Below are 6,888 nucleotides of genomic sequence, written 5' to 3'. Positions count from 1 at the left end.
TAATAGGGTTTAACCAACTTTAAGGAAAAACTATAAAAACGGTACATAGATCTTACCCTCGACGCAAGGATCTCAACGGTATAACGAAAGGTGAAATCCGACCTTCCAAACTCCGGGATTTGCCAACAATGCGATTAAGGCGAAGAACGTACTTTGTTTTCTCTCTTGACAGTAATTAGGTTTTAAAAAGTGTTTAAAGAACAATGACTGAAGTAATATATATCTTAATCGCATTATTAACAAAACCCGAGAAATCATCCCCCGTAAACCGGCTACTCGATCGAGTAGCTAAGGTACTTGATCGAGTGCCCCCTTACTCGATCGAGTATCTACGTTACTCGATCGAGTACCCAACAGGTCAGAAACTATTTTAAACTGCAACTCACCCTTACTCGACAGAGTAAGGCCTACTCGATAGAGTACCCAGAGACTCATAAAACCGTAGTATTACATTTTCATTCTTAGGAGTGTGACCTTCCACCCAAGCGTCCTGACGACTGAATTTTCCAAGCTTCGCCTACAATTCATTCATCACATTGATATCCTCTCAAAATATGTATGATTACTATGAACATATATAACATCCGACTAAAACACCTAATAGTCTAATACTATAAGAATTATGTACTTACAAGTTTCTTCTTAATCAATCTATAACCACCTCGGGAGCCGTAAAATACGGTCTTTTTCTTTGAAATGTTCGCTTTATTCCTCTCACTCGTAGCCTTCATCAAATAAATTGTATCAAGAAACGTAAGCATGACGAAACACTAAACTAAGTATACTTCTTTACTTATTATTATTATTAAGTTACCTTAAACTTGTCAGACTGCCTATAAGCGATATAGCTATCCCAATGGTCCTGACTGACATACGGATACTTCTTTTTTGGTGGGTTCTTGTTCATCTCCCCGGTTTCCTTGTTGAACAAGTGGTTCTCAACCATCTTTAACTTCCAAGATCTGAGGGCTTCCCCTGTCTTTTTTTTTAGGTACTTATCATATATTTCGGGGGCAACGTAAGCTAACTGCATATATGATGAGCATAGTTGGTACAAGTGTTTTGGCTAATACACATATCAAGTAGTAACTTAATTTCAGCTAAAACATTTATTATTGTATATACATACCTTTATTCTGTTTATTAGCATGGTGTTCCGTATTTGACTCAGTTCACAGATACGCGGCGTACCAAGAGGCACATATTGTCTTACACAACAACCAATCCAACTCGCAAAATACCTGGCATAATCACCATATGAAAGCCCCGTATCTTTATCCCATTGTAAAGGATTAGGTATCTTTGAATTTATTGCTTCTAGGGAAACCCTATGGTGCATTCGACCCGCGGTGTGTTGCAAATTATCCTCATCACCTGAGTCGTCGCCTGACGCATTTCCATCGTTTCTTTTGCGCTTTTGGACCATATCTAAAGCAGAAATTAATAAACAAATAATAACAATGCATACTTATAATAACAAACAAATCTCTAGAGAGGAAGGTTTATTACTTCTTTAAAGAGGAGAATCCGGATTGATCTGGCGGCGGTAATGGCGATGATGACGATGACTGCGACAGCGATGGGGTAGGCTGGTGGTTGAAGGGAAGCTCAATGTTTGAGAATATTATGTGGGGGAGAGGAAGCTCAGAGTATATATGTGTGAATAATACAACACTTGCAAGACCTTGTTTATTAGAAAGTAATAAACACGGTATAAGAAAAACCGTTATATTTTATTTCCAAACAGACTACGGTTTTGTTTAAAACCGTAATTGATTAGTACTATCTACAACGGGTTAGAAATAACCGTTGTCTGAAATATTTTCATTTTGTTTGATTTTCCCGCCATGAAGTAAAGCAACATTTTTATATACATAACAACGGCCCCAACCGTTATAACTGTACACGTCCAGAACAACGGTTTGGGTATATCCGTTTTACTTTATATTTCATTTTGTTTGATTTTACCGCCAAGAAATAAAGCATCATTTTCATATAAATAAAGCATCATTTTCATATATATAAAGCAACACATGACGTAAGATATCTCGATTGGATTGCTGATACTTTCACGGCTGTCGGGAACGTTTTTTGGATTTGCTAGTCTCTTCATTAAACCAAATACCTTCATCATGATCATCCCGTGTATATATGTTTGGAATGTTAACATTTTCAACATCATTACCTAATTGCGATATAGCACTGTGATCAAGTCCTTCAAATTCGACGTCTTCATCATCTGGAATTCGGCGATGGCAAGATAGAACAACTGACCACTTCTTATCCGTAGGATCGGTAACATAAAAAACTTGTTTTGCTTGTGACGCTAATATAAAAGGATCGTCCTTATTTTCAACCTTGTCAAAATTTAGTAATGTGAATCCTAAATCATCCTTTCTAACACCATTGTTGTTGTCAATCCACTTGCACCGAAATAGAGGTATCTCAAAATCCATGTAGTCTAAAACCAATTTCTCTTCAATAACTCCATAATATTGTATTGTACCCAAAATATGATTTTTATCCTTTGAACTAGCAAAATATATAGCCTGAGAATCTACGCAAACTCCACTGTTTTGCATTGTGCTCGCCTCATCTTGAATGCGGGTGTAGAAAGTTTACCCATTGATCGCATACCCGCTATAAAAAGTTGCACGAGCATCAGAACTGAAAGCGAGATGTCGTAGGCTGGTTGAGCAATCATCAATTTGGTTGTCATCATCATAAATAGTATCCTTAAACCAGTCACTAAATTGCTTGTAATGCTCATTTGCATACCATCTTTCGTTCTTATGAGGGTGTTTTCCCTTAAGGTAACTCTGGTGTTCTGCTCTGTAAGGCTGGACATGATCATCGTTAAATAGAACGTATGTATGAGCTCTATGTCGCATGTCAGATGACATATCCTTGGAAACACGACCCCTTATACTTTTTCCATTCATCCAGTCACAATGACGATTCGTAGGAGCTCCAATTAACTCATCCAAGGAGAGGTACGCGTAACAATACGAAAGAGCTTCATCGATAATTGCTTGCTCAGCAATACACCCCTCTGGACGATACCTATTAGATGTGTAATCCTTGTAAACTTTCATCAATCGTTCGAATAGGTACTGATATCTCAAATACACTGGCCCGAGATACAAAACCTCCCGGACTAGGTGGACAGTCAAATGAACCATGATAGTGAAAAATGAGGGAGGAAAATACATTTCAAACTGACAAAGACTGGTGACAAGGATCTCCTGCAAAGTATCCGCTTCATCGGGATCAATGACTTTACTGTTGATTGATTTGAAAAAATAGTAAAATCTAATTATAGCATGTCGAACCTTTAGAGGTAGAATGGAACGAACGGCCACAGCTAGTAGTTGTTGCATCAATGTATGACAGTCATGTGACTTTAAACCAGTAAGTTTTAGGTCCTGCAACGAAACAAGGCTTCTAATATTAGATGAATAGCCCTCTGGCACCTTAATACCATGCAAGCATTCGCAAAACTCGTTTGTCTCCTTTTTTGAAAGAGTATGAACTGCAGGCGGCAAAAAAGTCCGATTTCCTTTTGTTTTAGCTTCCAGCTCGGGCCTAATACCCATATCAACCATATCATCCCTAGCTGCCTTGTTGTCTTTTGTCCTACCCGGGACATTCAAAAGAGTATTGATTATATTATCACAAACGTTCTTTTCAATGTGCATAAAATCTAGGCAATGTCTAACCGGGAGGTCACGCCAGTACGGAAGTTTGGTAAAAAATATGGTTATTTTTTATAACCACGAGTAGACAACTTAGGTCCCTTCTTCCCATATGTTATCTCAATATCTTTCACTTTCTCATACAATTCATGACCATTCAAAATCTGAGGACTCCCACGTTGCTCAGGACACCCATTAAATGCCTTGTGAAGCTTACAATAATGATGATCAGGGCATAACCATCGACGATTTCCCCTATACACATGCTTGCGAGAATGCTTCAAATATTCAGATTCAACATCCCCCCCCCCCCCTCCCACACAATGGGCAAGCCTCTTTCCCATGTACAGTATGTCCAGAAAGATCGTCGTACGCCGGAAAGTCAGTTATTGTACACAATAACATAGCTCTCAGATTGAAACTTTTCTTCTTATAACCATCAAACACCGGTATCCCTCTTTCCCATATAATCTTCAGATCATCTAGAAGTGGTTCCAAATACACATTTATGTCATTTCCAGGTTGTCGAGGGCCAGATATCAACAAAGACAACATCAGATACTTCCTTTTCATGCAAATCCATGGGGGCAATTTATAGATGGCCAACACAACTGGCCAAGTACTGTGTTGGGTACTCATGTTTCTGTTGACACAGGGGGCCACGGGGGCGCTTGGGAACAAGCGTTTGCATTTGTGGAGTCGCCACCAATTTTTATGGGAAATTGGAACCGTTCGAATACTTCGCGTCATGTCAAGACACAAAGTAGTGACATAGACACTAAGAACTCGTTACCCTTAGCATTCTATGTCTAGAATGACTCTCGTGGATGTCAATGAACATAGATATTCACAGAGATCTGGAGTAAGGGGTGAAGGTACGTATTAGGAAGTCCTTTTAATGAACACCTAATCCCGCCCGCCTCGATAACGGCCTCCACTAATGATTAGGGAAGTTGTTCATACTCGATATGTTGTCGATTATATGCATGCAATGCAACATCCAATAAATTAATCCTAGCATGTGAAAATTAACTAAGTCGGTGAACAATTAATTAGAACTCAATTAGGTCGAAGTAGGGTTTAGGATTAATTACATGTGAAAACAAGTAAACATCCATGATAAAATACAATAAATAAATAAAGAAATAAATTACAATTGATATTTGAATTTACGTCATAAACATGCTCAAAAGAGTTTTAGAAATAAAATAAAAGAATAAATGAAATATGGAAAATTAGAAAATAAGGAAATTGGAAATTGATTTAAATAAGGAAATTTGGAAAATAAGGAAATTTGGAAAATAAGGAAATTTGGAAATTTGGAAAATTTGAAAAATAGGGAAATTTGGAAAATAAGGAAAATTGGAAAATAAGGAACATTGGAAAATTGGAAATAAAGAAATTAAGAAAAAAAGGAAAATTGGAAATAAAGTAGAGAGTATGGAAAATATGTTGAATTATGGTGTTAATAATTAGAAACCCTACGTCAAAACGAGAAGAGTTCAGAGGCAGAAGCCAACTTAGAACAGGCGCAGCATCTGCTGCGTCCTCTGGAAGAGGCGCAACACTTTCTGCGTCTGTTCTCCAGTTGGATTCTGACTGTGAAAGTCATACTCGTGGATTGTTAATGTTCTTTAGTAATTTTAAGGCCAATTATTGATATTAAACTCAGGTAGAAGTTATTTAGCAGATTACATACATACTAATATTGTTATAAGATGAAAAAAATGGATTAAAACGATTTATTACAAGTTAGATATTATTTACGATGCCGGAATTGATTTATATACAAAACTTGAATTAAAGACGGTTGAAAACAAAAGAAAACAAAATATAAAAAATAAAGAGAAATATGTACAAAGACGAATTCAAGGGACTTGATACGGATAAATCGAGTCTCTAAAATCCGGGTTTGAATTTGTGACGAAAACCCGCAAATATTAATTATAAGGGATTTAAGTCGAAAATTATAGAAAAGGATTCATAAAAAACTAATTTGAAAATTATTAGGTGAAATAAGGGAAAGAACGAAGAAAGAAAAATAAAAGACGAATGGAACAAAAACCCGAGGAAAAAGAAGAAGTGCAGCAACTGAAAGCAGCCCCTAGAAGAGGCGCAACAGATGCCGCGTCCTTTCCAGAAGGCGCATCAGTTGATGCGATTCTTCCCCACGTCAGATCTGTGTTATTTCAGTTAAAAGGTTTTAAAAGGTGATTTTAAAAGACAGTTTGGAGCATGCTTATGACATAAATTCTTACATTAATTATAGTACAGAAAATAAATACAGAATTAAGATGGGATTTTACACCCTCAGACTTACATGTTAGCGTCGCGAGATTTAACTAAATCTGTTTTTAGTGGTAACTCGACTCGAACTTTAATGCAAATATGAAAGTGCCCTTAAAAAAGAATTTAAAATAAATTGAATTATTGATTATGGTGTAGTTGGCAAATTGGTCGGTCATGCAAACGTGACTGGTACTCAGAAGGATCGGAGCTTACGTGGTCGATTGATCAAGCACGTAGACGTCAATAAGCTTAGAGCACGGTCTTAGAATGTAAAGGGAGAAGAGAAGGGTGGACACTTGCGTGAGAATATGAGGAACGAAGGTCCCTATTTATGCTAATCACACGGAGGAATTATGGTAAGAATAGGATACGGAAGGAAAGATCCGGAAACAACCAACTTAGGTTAAAACATGGAAACTTGGACAAAAATAAAACCTTGAGAAAAGGCGCAGCAGGTGTTGCGCTCCTTCCTTACTGCGTCCTTTCTCGGGTAGTTTCCTTCTGCGCGTAGAAAACGCGTTTGACAGCCTGTCGTATTTTAGGCATAACTTTCTCTAAAAGACTCGGAATAAGGTGATTTCGGTGGCGTTTGAAAGCTAAGAGAAATATTTATAACTTTTTTTGAGATAGGCCAGACCCAAAAATGTCGTTATCACCTCGTAAAATGGGCCTAAATATCGGGTTATCATTTTAACTAAATGAAATGCACATTTTGCAATGTAAACTTAAAGTTTAACCCAAAGAAGTTATATGAGACTCAAAATGAGATATAATCCTAACATTTTATGATATACTAACCTTAGGCAGACAAGCACATTGCTTTTGACTCGGGATTTGACGGTTTTAGGAAATGAAGACGGTTTTTGACCCGGACTCTAAATGTACTCTAATTACTGCCAAAACG

This window comes from Silene latifolia, chromosome 11 (genome assembly GCF_048544455.1).
Source record: "Silene latifolia isolate original U9 population chromosome 11, ASM4854445v1, whole genome shotgun sequence".
In the NCBI taxonomy this organism is placed as follows: domain Eukaryota; kingdom Viridiplantae; phylum Streptophyta; class Magnoliopsida; order Caryophyllales; family Caryophyllaceae; genus Silene; species Silene latifolia.
The sequence above is the reverse complement of the archived record's forward strand: the minus strand, read 5'-3'. Positions refer to the sequence as shown.